This window comes from Protopterus annectens, chromosome 16.part0 (assembly GCF_019279795.1).
Source record: "Protopterus annectens isolate FY-2018-M chromosome 16.part0, PAN1.0, whole genome shotgun sequence".
NCBI classification, from domain to species: Eukaryota; Metazoa; Chordata; order Ceratodontiformes; family Protopteridae; genus Protopterus; species Protopterus annectens.
In genome coordinates, this window is record NC_056750.1 from 791,632,096 (window position 1) to 791,648,495 (window position 16,400).

Below are 16,400 nucleotides of genomic sequence, written 5' to 3' on the forward strand. Positions count from 1 at the left end.
CTAATGAAGCTAGCTTCTTATGAATAGAAAGAAGAATTGAAGGCATCCCTGTGCTAAGAGAAATCTAAGAGATTCACTAATGAAGCTAGCTTCTTATGAATAGAAAGAAGAATTGAAGGCATCCCTGTGCTAAGAGAAATCTAAGAGATTCACTAATGAAGCTAGCTTCTTATGAATAGAAAGAAGAATTGAAGGCATCCCTGTGCTAAGAGAAATCTAAGAGATTCACTAATGAAGCTAGCTTCTTATGAATAGAAAGAAGAATTGAAGGCATCCCTGTGCTGAGAGAAATCTAAGAGATTCACTAATGAAGCTAGCTTCTTATGAATAGAAAGAAGAATTGGAAAGTTCAGAGGGTGACAATACTGTGCCCATTTTGATTTCAGACATCAATGAATCTTTTTCATGTGGAGTCTGACCCAAGAAATCATGAGACTGGTGGAGGCCATAAATCCCAATCTCTCTAGACCTCTCTTGCTGAAGTCATATGTAAATGAAGGAGAGACTGAAAGTATTCTTTTAGAAAGGTATCTTTTCCTGAGAAAAGAAGCCCGTCACTGACAAGGAATTGAGCAAGTAACACAGAAACACCAGATCCTGGCAGTGAATCAGGTTGGATTCTTTTGATGTTTAAGCTGAATCCCAAAGAGAGAAGCAGATTCATTGTAAAGCTGAGATCTAGAAGGAGATTGTGGAGCTAAAGGAGCAAATTGTCCAAGTAAGGGACTATATGAATTCCCTGAAGTCTGCAGAAAGCAACAACCAGAGCTAGATACATTGTGAAAACTCTTGATGCTGAAAGGATCCAAAGGGCAAAGCATAAATTTGAAAATTATATTCTGAAACACAGAATCTTAAAAACGTCCTGTGGTCCATATAGGTTGGAATATGCAGATAAGCATCTTTTATTTGTAAGATAACCAACAGGTTTGGGATAGAATCATTGCAAATTGAGCGTTTTGAATTTTCGGGCTCTCAGAAATACAGGCGGGAGAAAATCCAGAAAGGGTCTCCTTTTTCCCAAAGTTCAGGAAAAGGGCCCTTTACAATTAACTCCTTCAAAACTGGAGGAATTAAATGGAGCTGACTAGAAGGCACAAGAGGAATGCCTGATTGTTTAGGCAGTGAAAGCCATGATGTCCTGCAATCAATATGAATGACAGAAACAAAACTAATGGACTATGCTGTTTCCCAAAGCTGGAAGGTGTAGGAAAAGTTTTGTTGACAGATGGATTAAGGGTAGACTGAGGTGGGGGAAGATAGTCACAATGGCGCTGGTTTATCAGGAAATGGGGGTTCAGGCCCCTAGAATTCCTGCTTAGATTTGTCCAGAGATCTCTTGTTTTGAATATTTTACCCTTTTTGAAGGTCATTTTGATAATTATGAAAAGAAAGTCCCAGCGTTACAGGGGTAGTTAGTTCCTTTGAAATCTAGGAACATAAGACAGAGAGACAGATCCATTTAAATTCTTTCATTATTTTACCTCTCTCTGAAGGTTGGGAAAATATGTCAGGAGTAGTAGGACCAATCCCTGTCCAGAGGAGCATCCAAAATTTTAGATTTAACATTCTCAGGAAAAGGCAGACGCCTAAGCCAATGAAACCAACAGATAACAGAAACAATAGCAGCAGCTCTGGAGGAAGCATTAGCCACATCATGGCCGCCTTAAACAGAATGCATAGCAACCTGGGAATTAACACTGCGCAAAGAAACAGCATAAACGTGCCTTCTGAATCAGCTGTTTCAGAGAAAACTTTATACAAGTCCCCAAGAGAGAGAATAAATATCTGGTCGTGTGTGTCTTGTAATTAAGACCACAAAAGGCAAGGGTGACAGCTATATAAACATTCTTTCTTTATCTATCATAATTCCCACTATCCTTATCATTAGGGCAGGTACTGGAAGAGGGTATGAGTTTACTAGGTTTATCAAATTTTAGGAAAATAACAGCAGGGTTGCAGGAAGGATTCTTATACAAAAATGTATGGGTGTCTGGTACTTTATAAAACACATCAGACTTCTAAGAAGCAGGAGGTTGAGTCTCAGGGGTTACTGAAGCACTGATGAAAGTATCTAGAAAAGCCTCAAGTGCCACTGGGACTGCAAGGGGTTCACTGACTCCCTTAAACATCAAGTAATGGCATCTTTTCTGAATATCTGATAAATGCTTACCTTCTCTTTGAAAGTGCTGCATCGTCATACAAACTGTATCCCCAAATGAAAGCTCTTTCAAAGGGGAATCAAGAGAAACAGTATCCTCTTCTGATTCATACCCCACAGGAGAGTGAATCTGAGAAGAGTAACCCAGGGAATCTCCATCAGAATCAGACTTTCGTTCCTCAGAGAAGGAACCCCTCTGTCTCCTCAGACAAGCAACAGCAAAATCAGGGGAAGCATATGAAAAGAACTGTGGAGGCTTCAAGGACACCAACACTTTGTACAGTCCTTGGAAGATTTCATAGCACTCCTTCTGAGCATCTCTAATGGCTTGATGAGGAGGACAGGTATGCTTCATCTTCTGCAATTTCTTTACTGGAAGAGTTGTTTGCACAAAATGAGGCTCCAACCCCTGATGCACCTCAAATGAGGGAGCCCAGTACTTCATTCTCAGGCAAGAATCTAAGTAATGCCATCCAGTTCTCCTAAAATAATCAGCCTTGGTTCCTCCTTCGCAGCTGAGGGATCCAACTGACCGGTCAGTGTGGAATTGCTAAGGGACTGTACTATGTTATTTACCACTGAATGATCACTAATCCTTTAGACAGAATTACTAACTTTATACAGATAATTTGAAGAGTCACAGGTATTTGAACAACTCAGGATGTGTGCGTGCATCACAGAGCAAATACTGGGCACTGGCCACAATATCTACAGCCAGCAAAAGCAGAGTAGTCAGTAACACTGAACAATGCAGCAGTGTATCTCCTAGAGCAATTTCTAAGCACTGGTCCCTAAATAATGCAATCAACTAAAAGACAATACATTAGGCAATGAACATAACTGTTACATAACCTTCTTCATGTGTACCTCATAAGTAAGACATAGGTTCATAGGCTGGTACTAGGCTATCGGCCCTAGGACCTATACAAGCCTAGCCATAACAATTCCCTAGCTATTTCTTCCCACAATATTTACTTCCCACACAGTGGAGGTAGCCCTTTCTAGAGAGGTTTGTATGGTCGCCTTTGAAATACTGTCACCAAAGCAGCTAGATTAGCTGTCTCCTTCACTTCTAAAATAATCCTAGGTAGGTCTGAACTTTAAAGTACTGACTATGGCACCAATGGAGGTGCATATTTCAGCAGTACCTATACTGGAAGCTTCAAACTCACTTTTAGGATTGATGTGATATCCATGTCTGTAAATTAGGGTTTGGTGTTTATCACAATTGTTTAAATTGCATATACTGTCATAACTGTATACAGTTGTCATATCCAAGTGTGAGTTTATTTATAAGCTCCTCTGGCTGCACTGAAACTCTTCTGCACTGCTCTTTGAGCTCGGTTCATGGAAGAAAAGGGTCAAATGACAAGCCCACCTACAATCGATACATAAACAGATGGAATATGCACAGTGTGTGAAAAAATTTAAGAGCAGACTATCACAAGCTCATTTGTTTACTCAATTTATTAACATTCTTCACAGCTTCATGCAAAAAAGAAAATTGCTGACAAGCCTAAGTTTGATTGAAGTACAAAGATCTGAACAAGAGCCACTGTGCATTTAAAATGATTCTGTGACACCTATGAAAGCAACAGCAGCTCAAAATCAGAGAAAAGGAACGAACAGCACGTGGAATGATAACAGATATATAAAGGGGGCTTGTACGAACTACATTCCTTACAGTGAATCTGCCATTATTTGGGGAACTTCGAGCTAGAAAGAAGGTGGATAAACCCAAAGGTTATGATTTACAGTTAAAGTGTCCCTTTCCAAAGATGTACAATGGAAAAGTAAGAAGTGAATTCGTATGAACTGATCTGTGCCTCAAGCATATCTTAATCCTTTTAAATGTGCCAAATACAAAATACCTATAAAGCTTATAAGAATTACATAGTCTGCTTATTTCTGGTGGGTACTCATGATAAAATAAGGCCTCAAACCTTTCAAACACCTCTTAAGAGCTGCTATAGTATATACTTTAACAAACATATGTAACACGGACATTAACAGTAAGAGAAGTACACAAACATGGCAACCTGTCAAAGTAAGACCAACATTTATTTATTTACTTATTTATCATGTGTTTACCAGGAATGTCTGACTTGGAATGAAGCCAATTTTCAGCAGAGGCCTGGAGAGAAATGCTCCAGGTGCATGTCTTTGTAACGTAGAAGGAAACCGGAGCACCCAGAGGAAACTCACACGAACGCAGGGAGGACATGCAGACTCCACACAGAAGGCACCCCAGCCAAGAATCAAACCAGAGAACACCTTGTTGTGAGGCAACAATGCTACCGCTGCGCCACTGCGCTATCCAAATAAAGTGAAACCAGTTAATGATGTATGGCGGAGATGGTCCAAAAAATAAAAAAAAAGTTACATTTAAAACAAATCTCAAAATATTACACAGTAAAGTCACTGTATGATGCAGAATGGGATTATTTATGACTTAACATTTTATTTGCTTGGCTTAACAATTACCAAAATGGCAACATTTATTTAATAGAACACTGACAGATGAGCGCTGTACTGACTCTGTTTTATTTATTAGTATGAACGTTTACACTTTTTTGATACTGGTTTGTAGACTTGGGAAGCTATATACAATAAAAATGTGTTCATTTAGTAGATTTACAAACTTACTGTGGAACTTTTCTCCTAGTGTCCTTTCTGTAATTCAGCCTTGCCCCCTAGAAGCCAACCAGGTTAGCAAAATGTAATAAACTAACTACTTCATTTTGCTACATCCCAAAGAATATGGCTTCTTGGCAGACTTCCACTAATCAGTTACGGACAGCCTCAGAGTCAGGAGGTTTCCAGCAGGATTAAAAGAGTTGGAAAGTCACAGCATTACTGGTGGAGGTAGAATCCTTGCAGGATTACAACAGTCACAGTCTCACAGAATTAAAACACTAAAGGGTTTTCATCAGAATTAAAGTCAAAAGTCCACATCAGAACGAGCAGTAGTAAGCAAGGAGTCAAAGGGATTAACAGCCAGAGATGTCTGAAGGGTTAAGAAAAACAGCCTACAGCTGTGTTAGACGCTCCCCAGCACTACAAGCAAAACGTAAGATTCCAGACAGACTAACAGAATAAAATAAGTGGGTCTCAAGTAGAATTAATGGAGTTAGGCAGATTGTAGTTGGATTAAATGAGGCACAGGACCACCACCAGGATTAAAAGCCAAATGGGTTCTCTGTCAGTATTAACATTTACAGATGGACAAAGTAGGATTAATGGAAAGGATGACCAGATTAGCTAAGATATGAGACCTTGTCAGGTTAAAAGAACAAGGGTTCACAGCAGATCTGGTGAACTCATGAAGCCCTAGTGTCATGTCTGTCAGTCATCCTAAATAAGTAATCTGAGAACTGCACTCACTATTTTTTTAACAACTTAATGTGCTTTAACAGACAGACAGCACCAGGAGTCTTAATACAATGCATGGAGTGAAGAAGTTTGCTTTCACTAATGAAGTGTACTTTTTGCAAGGCTGCCTACTTTGTACTGCCAGAAAGGTCAAAGTACAGAATGTGTGTAAAACAGCACCATGAGCTGTGATGGCACACCTTGTTTTATTACTTTTATTTGTTTTATCAGGAAGTCCAAATCTAGATAACTCATTTTCAGTGGAGACCATGAGAGAAAAGCTGTGCGGAACAACTATGTATGCAAAATATTAAAATGCAACAATACTGAAGGGTAACAACATCACAAGAGAGAAAATACAGACACTAACAATGCAGCAACTAGGCCAGACAGTACTAAGGATGATGCAATTTAAGAAAAAGGACTGCACAATTGAGAAAGGACAAAACATAATCTGTAACACTTTCTTACTGCTGTCTCGTGGTTTCAGAGTCCAGAGTTCTATACTACCCTTCATTTACTTATCTCTACAAAACTTTTAATGCTCTGCTTGTATCTATAAGGGTTTTCTCCAGGAAGTTCAGTTTCCTCCCAACTTACCCGGTTAACAAATGTTGTTGTGCCTTTCGGCTTTTCCTGGTTAGCGGTCGCCACAGCGGAACTCCGGTCCGCTAATGATTGGCAGTATTTTTACGTGCCGAGTTGCCAGCCCTGACGCACAACCTTCAACGAAGGTACGCCCATTCACGCATGTCTCTACACAGAAGACGCTCTAGCTGAGAATCAAACAGGACATCTTACTGTGAGGCGACAACGCTACCACAGCACCACTTACCCAGTTAACAAATAAATAATTAAAAAAAATTCTGCTTTACACCATATACGGACAAGTGTGTTAGAAATCATACCAGTCATCCAGACTTACTCAATGTGTTTTAAACGATTAAGGCCCATTAAGAATGGCTGTGGACTTTTTTTTATAGTAAATGACATTAACCATGAATGTTAAGAATAAGTGGCAAAATAGGGAAGCAAAAAAATCTCACATGCACTTATTACTCATTTCCAGACTGTAATGCAAACCTAAATACTTCTAATGTGAACTTCCAAATCTTTATATTTCACTGTCTAATAAGGCTCATACTGCCCTGATTTTGCCTCATATTTTCCCTTGTTCCTTGTAAGATTTTTCACTTTCTGAAAAAATCACTGATGATTACAATAATACCAGTCATTGGAGTTTCATATTTCTTATTGTTCAGAAAATTAATTCAGATAGAACACCTGTTGTTTTACTAACTTTTTACATGAATTAAGGTAATATTTAAAAACTGTTCCCTTTTTGAGTCTTTGTCCCACCATAACTTTTGGTTTTGTGCAGAATCCTTCAGCAAAGAAGTTCAGAAGCATACGAGGATTGACTTGGCTAAACACAGAAATCATGTGACTTATACTCACTAAATCCTAGTAATTTCCCTAGCCTTGTGCTTCATTGCTTCTTAACTAGTCAATTACAGTATTTTACACTATAAACTCTGCAAATATTTGTTAATAAATGCAATCACTCCTCTATCACTCAACTCCATGACTCTTAAAGAGTTTTGAACCTCCATGAATAAACAAATGTCTGTGGCACCTCAGATGTTCTAGGACATACTGATGCATTCTACACATGTCCAGATGTCAGCTGGTTCTGATTTTTGTGGTAAGGCACCAATGATATAGAAGAAGTCGCTAATGTGCAGTTCTGTACCATGCCTCTCAACTGCCCCTGATTTTGACTCAAATCTTAGCTCTGTTCCTCTTAATCCCTCCTAAAACAAATAACTTTTACAGGAAAGGTAGTGAATTACGTTTAATAGTGACAATAATTAAGGGCTGTAGACTTTTTTAACATCAAAAGATGTACGTTAATTCACCTTCACTTATTCTGTCAATGTCTCACATTAATTGTACTAACATTTTAAAAGTGTCCCTGACTGACCTTTATTTTCTCTGGATATGTCCCTGATTCCATTGACATTTGTCCCTGATTGGTTGAGCGCTAAGCTGTACTCAGTCAAATATGAGTAAACCTATAGCATGGCACTTGAATCCCTTGCTTCTTTTTGGAAAATTGTGGCAAAGATGATTTTGCTCATAATTATACCATAACTATTCCTATACCCTTAATCTCAAAATTCTGTACCACGCTGAGACAGATGCTCTGGCATACTACATGTCAAAGCAGACTCTCCTATGCAGAATGCCAAGTACCTCCATCAAGACACATTTTCTGAGCTTCTTTAACATTTACTGGTTGACTGACATGTTTTCTTGTTTACAGAGAAACTGGCACTCCTCTATCATCCTTACATGGAAACTATGTCCAGCAAGAGAAAAAAAGCTTAGAGGAAAACTGCCCCTACCCTGGTAAAGACAGAGACAAGAAGAAACTTCCAGCTTATGAGAAAGTGTTTTTGACTTCTGTGGTTTTAGCTGAAAAAATCTCCCTTAATCTTGATGTAGTTGTGTTCTGTTGAGATGATATTATACCATATACCAAAAAAAATCATCCATGTGGTTACAGAAAAGGCTTCACTGTATACATCTTAATGGCCTTCTCAATGTTTGTACAAGTGTTCTTATTTAATCTTGTTTCAGTAACAGTTATACATGCAAACAAGACACCCATATAGCTGCTAAATGTTTGAAGTGATTGTTTCCAAAGGGAAGGGGGGTGCCCAATATGAAAATATTGAAAAGAATGAATTACAGATGACAGACCAATAACTTCATCTAGCAATACGCAAAAGAGATAATATGTGATTAATGTTTACGTGATAAATCAGAGTACAGTCAGCTGAAGGCAGAGAAGCCAAAAATAAACAAGAAACTATCTGAAATTTCCCAGTGATTCTGCTTTAACTCAAACATGTACACTCGCAAAATGTGTGGTCACACATTAGCTTTACTGCCAGTGCCAGACAAATCATGTCTCACCTAAAATGCTTCCACATACTGATTTGTGGTACTCCTTTGATTTTGCCTCTACCAGTTACAGAAACCTATGAAAGGAAAACTCCTAAGACATTAAATAAATTATTTTAAGCTTCCTATTTTAGTTTCACTAAGTCACATGGCAAACTGTGAGAAAGTAGTCTTTTAAGATTTGTTCCATATGCGTGGTTTATGCCCAAACCCACATTACTTTTAAGGCTGAAAATGAGACAGCCATATGCAAACAATAAAATGACAATCATACTTATGAAACTGAGTTCTGCTTCTGTACTTCACAACATAGTGTATAAGGTCTATTCCACCACCCAGAAGGGAATGGAATGCATTACATAGTTCCCTCTCTCAAGGCAAAATGTGTTACCATACATGACTGACCATAATTCCATAGTACTACCAACTGAATCTGGCCAAAGGAATTAGCAATATGGGGAACATGAAAAACGAAATGAAAAGCAGAACATTTGCTGACTTCTGATATTGTTCTTACCACACCATAAATTATATTACTCAGTCTGTACACAAGGGGAAGATCTGCATCATTCTAGCACTGTTCATATCCAGCAGTCAATTATATCGTACAGTAATGAAAAAAGTGCCAGGGCCTGCTCGCAGGAGAAAAGCATTTCAGGAACAGATCTAGTTGGCATTTGCATATCCAATTTCAACTGCCTTGAAATACTAGCAAATTTCCACTACTACATCACAGAAAGCAGGTCTTTAAAGCATACAGAAAAAAAAAAAAAAAAAAAATATATATATATATATATATATATATATATATATATATATATATACACATTTTTTTTTTTTTTTAAGGCACCTTCTTTAGGAATACATTTTCAAGCAGATGGATGATTTAGTTTTGAATACAGTGGCTGCAACTGGCAACCAAAGTATCCTTACCCTATGGGTGAATCCCAACCCCAAAAAGAACGCGTGTTATTTACTGAGCTAGATTCCCAGCTAACCTCAGCATCACCCCTATATCTACTGCTTAGTGTTCAGTCCTGGAATCCTCAGCATACTGGGGTCTTTGTCAATTGTATGACCAAGGCAGAAAGTACTTCAGTTTTTCCTTACATTTAGACTTCGCTCACTTAGGTAGGATATGTAATGATGTAAAAATCATTCCTCTCAACTAAATTTCTTTGGTTAAAAGGTAAGCCTGAAGGGTAGCTATTCTTTACTACAATTCCATCCTCCAAAGTGAGACATTTACTGGTATACTGAAATGGCTCACCCGGTCCACTAACAGATGTGGCAGAATCTTTACTAGCTGTCCAAATGGTATGTTTTCAGGACAATTTAAAGGGACCATCATCTAAACCACACAAATAAGTCCGGCTCATGCTAAGCATGGAAGGTGATGCAAATGTCACCTGTATATGTTTAAAGTGTAGTCAGATAGACAGACCAAGGGAATAAAGAGGAATAATGCCTATGTGAAGATTGCACTACTTGAGAATTTCTAACTGCTGAAAGTACCAGTTGTCACAAGACCGCAGCAAAGCACCATCTCTCTACACAAAACCAACACCAGACTGCATCATTTCTAAAGCGGCACCATGACCCTTAAAACTCTTCTGGCACATGTTCAGCTTTCCAGATGTGTGTTCTGTAGGCAAAAATAAATCTGCTCTTGTATAACCACATACAGGGTGTTTTATAGTGTTCTCTTTTTTGAAATAACAAAAATCTATAACCAGCAGGTACCCAATCTAATATAAAATATCCCTTTTATTCATTAATTTGGTGCCATATTGTAATCAGCTAACTGTCCTATTGTTTACGAAGACCATACAGCCAGAGGACACAGAATTTAATCCCCTTGTAACTGACCACTTACCCACTGAGGATGGGTTTGGACAAGGCAAGAATGACCTTGTGAATTACTTGCCTTGTAACTCCTATGATCCTATAACCATTTCAAGAATTGCTGTATCCCTTAACACTATTTCTATCTGGCTACTTTTGATCCCTGTAACTAAAGGGCCACATCATCTCTAATATGGTTAGACACAGACTCATGAAAGTTTCAAGGAATTCTGGGACAATTATCAATGACATCACTGGATTGTGCTTCTAGCTTTAAAGGCAAAGCAGCACCTGGATTTTGAACTCCAATGTCAATGTAATGCCACATTTACAAAAAAGAATGCTATTCTCATTTTTATACAGAAAATTACTCTTTTTAAGCCTAACAACACTAATATATGTTTATGTTTTGATGTCTTTTATATTTGTTACTCTGAAAAAATTACAGCCATGTTTTTATTTCACATTGATTGTTTGGAAATATTAAAGTTTGTCAATTTGTGAAGGTGATTCTGACCTCAGCTTGACTGTACCTACAAATGCCAATATGTCTGTACTGCTTTCAGATCTTCATATGAAATTATCAAGATAAGATAACTACTACCGGTCCTTATAACATTTAATGCTTAAGATAACAGCACAAAAGGCAGTACTACATGACAATCAGCATACTGTATATGTAGATGTCAATCTGCAGCTGTAAACAATTAGTATCATTGTAACATGACAATGACAAACTATAATTCTACAAAATTCTGTCATAACACTAACTATATGGTTCTGCTATTTACTAAGTTTGTCAGCCAGAACACATCACATGCATAAGTGTGTTGAAAGATAAATGGCAAAATATTCAGCAAGTGAATGGCTATGTAGGTCTGCAGGTGGTACCTACCAACACAGGACCATATCAAGAAAATATATAACAACACTCAGATAAAATACACTACGCTGATGACTGGAGGTATAAAGATGTACAGAATTTTATCTTTGTGTAATGTGCGTTGTTATACAAGGATTTTAATTTTGGGGGAAGGTAGCAGCTAACATAATTCCAAATAGAAGTCAAGCTGGTAGTGCCTTGTACGGCAGCAAGCTCTCCGGCTCCCGTTGTGCACTTTTTATTTTGTGGTGGATTTTCTGATTTTTTTTTTCTTGTGATGCTGAGTCGTTTTTCATCTGCTGAGTTGCAGTATATTGTGGAAGCAATATTCATGGTGTACAATGGTTCGTTGTTGTACTCAATGGATAATATTGCCTGTTCCTGAAAGCATTCGAAGTGGTGGAAGTCTGGGCCTGGAGTGGTGGAAGTCTGGGCCTGCAGTGGTGAATCGAAATGATGAAGAGTGTGAGAAGCAGAATACATGGACTTAATGAACCATATTTGCTTTCATTGGGATGTGGCAGTTGGTGTTGGAAAATGGAAATGATGGTGGTCTGTGAGGGTCAGAGGTGCTAGAAGAAAGGACTTTGGACTTTCTGCTTGGTTGCTGCTGGTGTTGGTAGTGACCATTTGGGCCTGCAGGTAGTCGTGGTTGTAAGATCCATAGTGCTGTGAGGAAGGTGAGAGGAAAAGACTGACATGTATATGTTGATGGTGATGCATGGGAGATGAATGATGTTCAGTTTTCAAGCTTTTCAGTCTTTGGTTGGCTCATTTTTCACTGTTGCTGTATATGTTTTTTATTGCTTCTTATTTATTTGTTGTTGTGTTTCTGCTTTTTTTGTGCATGAGCTTGGAGTAATGAAATTCCATTCAGCTGCATACTATGTACAGTTGAATGACTATAAAGTTACTTTGACTAAAGAAAAGGTCACTATTCTGTAAAAATACACATGATTTGTACTTCTGATGTAGTCTCACCACAATCACCCTGAAAAGACGTTGTGTACCCACTCTAATGGAAATGTAATGTAATGCAGTTTGTTGGCTGTGACTGTGAAATTCCAGTAAAAGCTGCATTCAGTACCAATGCCTGCAACATAATATCTCAATAATCTTTGAACTTTTTCTAATAAAACTTTCAAACACTAATACCTGTACACTCAGTTATATATTATATCTAAGACTTCCAATTCATCCTTAAGGAAGTAACTGTAGTTTAAAACTTATGCATTGTCATGGCTAGCACAGGAAGCCTTGGCATTGCATGTAAAATGAATTAAATGCACAATAGTGTATTTCAGCTTGTTTCACATTAAGGTAATTTCCCATAAAAATCCAGACCTATAATCATATAACTATTATCAAGTGATCACAGGTCAACTTATTCCGCTTAAAGACTGCCCAACCCCAGAATAACCTCTTTTTATTAGGAATACCTTAAGTGTTTTACTGTGATCAACTGAAATAAATTTTGTCTATAGATATATATTTCATATCATCTCACACACACACACACACACACCTTGACATTTTATATCCATGCCTGTAAAAGGTAATCAGGTGACACTTTTAATCAGAAGCTTTCATAAACAGCATGCCCTTGGCCCTCCAACAACTACCACCGATTGAATGGGTCCATCTCAACTGTCTGGCAGTGATAAAGTGGTAACTGTGATAAACAATAGTAGGTCAGCAGCTTTCACAAAAATACTCTTCTACAGGATTTTGATTGGATACACCTTTAATATATTACTGCAACTAAGTGAAAGAATTTCGACTATATTAAAATATTTCATTTGTTTCTCTTACACACACACACCAATGAAATACAGATCCACAATATTTTAATTATGATCAATTGACAGTTGTAGCCAGCTGCTTTCACACACAGACCAACTCAATCTCCACCCAAATAACTATTTCCTGAATGAGTAAATTTTTTTTTTTTTTTTTTTACAAGGGGTAGCAGTACAGCCTACAGTAATGTATTTTACTTTTTTCAATCTAACACGCCACATTTACCCAAGCCATGATCATTTTACAGTCATCAAATGAAAGGAATAAGTTGATTACAAGGATTAAGCCTCCCAATATCCAATTACATTTTTGAAAAAATACAGCACAGATGCTTGTGTTCAGATGTAAACTTCTGCCACAGTAATATTATTTGGTTTGTTTCAAACACAACAATCCTCCTAAAAGCTCTCCACCACACATAAACTACCACTTTCCAAATCAGTGCATCTGCAAATCTTGACTGTGTTCAAGTGAAAGAAATTATGCCCACCCAAGATATTCAGCATGTTACCACATGTAGATAGTCACACAACCCCATATCTTTTTCTGTCTTTTGACTGTGCACATCCTCTGATGTTTCACTGTGATTAAGTCAATGAAATTCTGCCCAATACAATGTTTTCATTTAGTTTCACACACACACACACACAAACACACACACACATACCACCAATGTTCACTGATAGCCACAGATAGTCTAGAATAAACACCCCTCACTCCTAAATTATCAGATGAGGAAAGTACATATTAACATGCTTGGTAGTTGTTCCTCCCCCAAATCCTTCATCCTTAGGCCAGAAGCAGCCTTCCATTAAGTTTCAGTCACTGGTTTGTAGAGCAGTACAGTAAAAGGTACCATAATGCATGTCACTGTGTGACAGGCCTGAAGCAGGAATGTAATTCTATACATGGCTGCCTCTGGGTCTGGCTTTGGCTCCTCTTTTTTTCTGAATTACAGCAGAAACTACGCAACTAATTTTCCTAATAAGGTCATGCTATAATTAAAAAAAAAAAATTATTATTAATATGTGGCTTTTAAAAAGTGACTGAGAAGAGCACATTGTGTCAAAGCTGTTATTCCAACACCCAAAGTAGTGGCACTAATCTCACTACTGAGGTGGTGGGAAAATACAGCACCCAACATGTGCTTAGACAGCTTATTCAAAAAAAGCAAAATATACCAAGATTACAGTGGCAATCTGCAAAAACCTAAGTAGCACTAACATTAAAATAATGACATCATTTTATACAAACTGTAACTTATGCCTTCTGTTCTTGTACTAATTTTAAACAAATTCATGTCAGTGTACTTTACAAACCACCCACTTTACATAAGAAATCATTTCCTTAAGAAAGTAACACAAAACTGGAGGAATCAAGCATCTGTCTGATGTATGCCTAATACACAGCCTTTAACGGAAACTAGGCATTCGCTAACAAAATGCTAGTTGATGAATCACGTTCATATTGGGGTTCAGTCAGCAAACTGCAGGATCTTTCCAATGTTTTCAGAAATGATTGTTGAAACAATAAAAATGCAAACCATTCTCTTAACATATCAACAACTACAGTCACTCTACTCCTTAAAAGAGTGGTCTGTCATAACATATATGAATGCAACTATTTACTTACTGATTTGATACTAAGTTAATTGGGTAAACAAACTAATCCACAAAAAATGTGTATCATGTACCTCCTGAGTACAAAGTAGGGCTATTTACAATAAAGAAAAACTATAATGTGAAGACAGGATCTCAGAAGAAACAACATATAAATGATACAATTACCCATGTGAACAAACAAAAAATTCAGCACCTGTGCAATATTTAAAAACAGCAGTATTATAGAGAGAGAATATACAACACAGTACTACAAGATACCAGACTCCACTTATAGCATCATAACAGAAGGATCACATCACGAGGCTAGTTAAAGATGTGTGACATACGCCTATTCAGCATAACACAACAAATGTGCACTAATTGTGCAGTATGAGCAGAAGCCCCAAAAGTAATGTGCTATAAGACTGCTCAATTAGAATGAAGCAGTCAAAATTATATTTACAAAGGGAAATCACAGACCATACTACTCTCAATAGCTTTGGATGCATGGGAAATATGACAAAATGCACACTAGAAGCACTTTGCTATAACAGATACTTAATAATTGTGCCTGTATGTCAATATATTCAAAAGTGATGTTAAAGGTTTATAAGACAAAAATTCCTTTCTACTGATAAGAAAAGTGACACTGCATGTTGTTGTACAAGCAGGTGTAAATACAATGAGGAATGAGGCTTTGTAAGAATTAAATGTTTAACTACACTACAAATAATGATCAAGGAAGCAACAAGTCACATATTTATTGTGTAATTGGTGGAGAAATATGAACAACAACAGAGGCAAGGGAGCTTGGTGCAGTTACATTAGATAATCAATAGTGGCACACACAATGCATCAAAGCACTAAGGAAAGCTGGAGTAATTCTGAAAAACCCTCATAAAGAATTATGTATTCCATTTACTTGGCTTAACACCAACTCAGCTCTTATCATATTCACTGAAATGCATCTTTGGAATAGAACTGTAAACTAATTTGCTCCAAAAGAAATTAACTGTATCCACCTGAAAATTCAAAATTGTGTGTTCCTAAATGAAAATGCAGTACCGTGCTGTATCTTGAACTAAGTTAACGCCAATATAAATTTATATGTAAATAGTACTACACTGCATTCTGTTATATGTTTAGTTTTGTCTTACTTGTTTGACCCAGGTCATGACTGAAAAGAGTCCTTGGATTAGTTTACCTATCCAGTTAACAAACTATATTGTAAATTAAATAAAGATAATGCTACACAGTACCAAAATTATAGAAATTTATATATATGAAGTTAAAAATGTGACTCTTTTTTGAGAGTTTATGCATTTAAACGTACACAAATATAATCTGCAATAAGAAAAAATGTCCATATGTAATCACCAGGAAATATTTTGCTGCACTGCAAATGAACAGAAAACTGGAAACTTTGGGCCCACAAATAAAATGTATTTCTGAGAATGAGCTAACAAGCTGGAAAAGGCACAGTGTGTTATGTTTGCCATTGTCACCAGAGGAGAAGTAGCAGCCTTGAAAAAAATAAGGACTCCATCCTACTAGAAGAGGAGAAAAAGAAAACAACAGTGATTGGAGAGAAACAATATAATTACTGCAGGCCTAGGAAAAAATGGCATTTATTCATCATGTGTGATCATCACACAGGCAGAGGTCCTATAGTGACTATCGACAAGAATAAAGCTAAAGGCTGGAAATTTGCATGAATCAGTAATGCAAACAAAATAATTTGTGGAATAAGAAATCATCAAACAGGGAG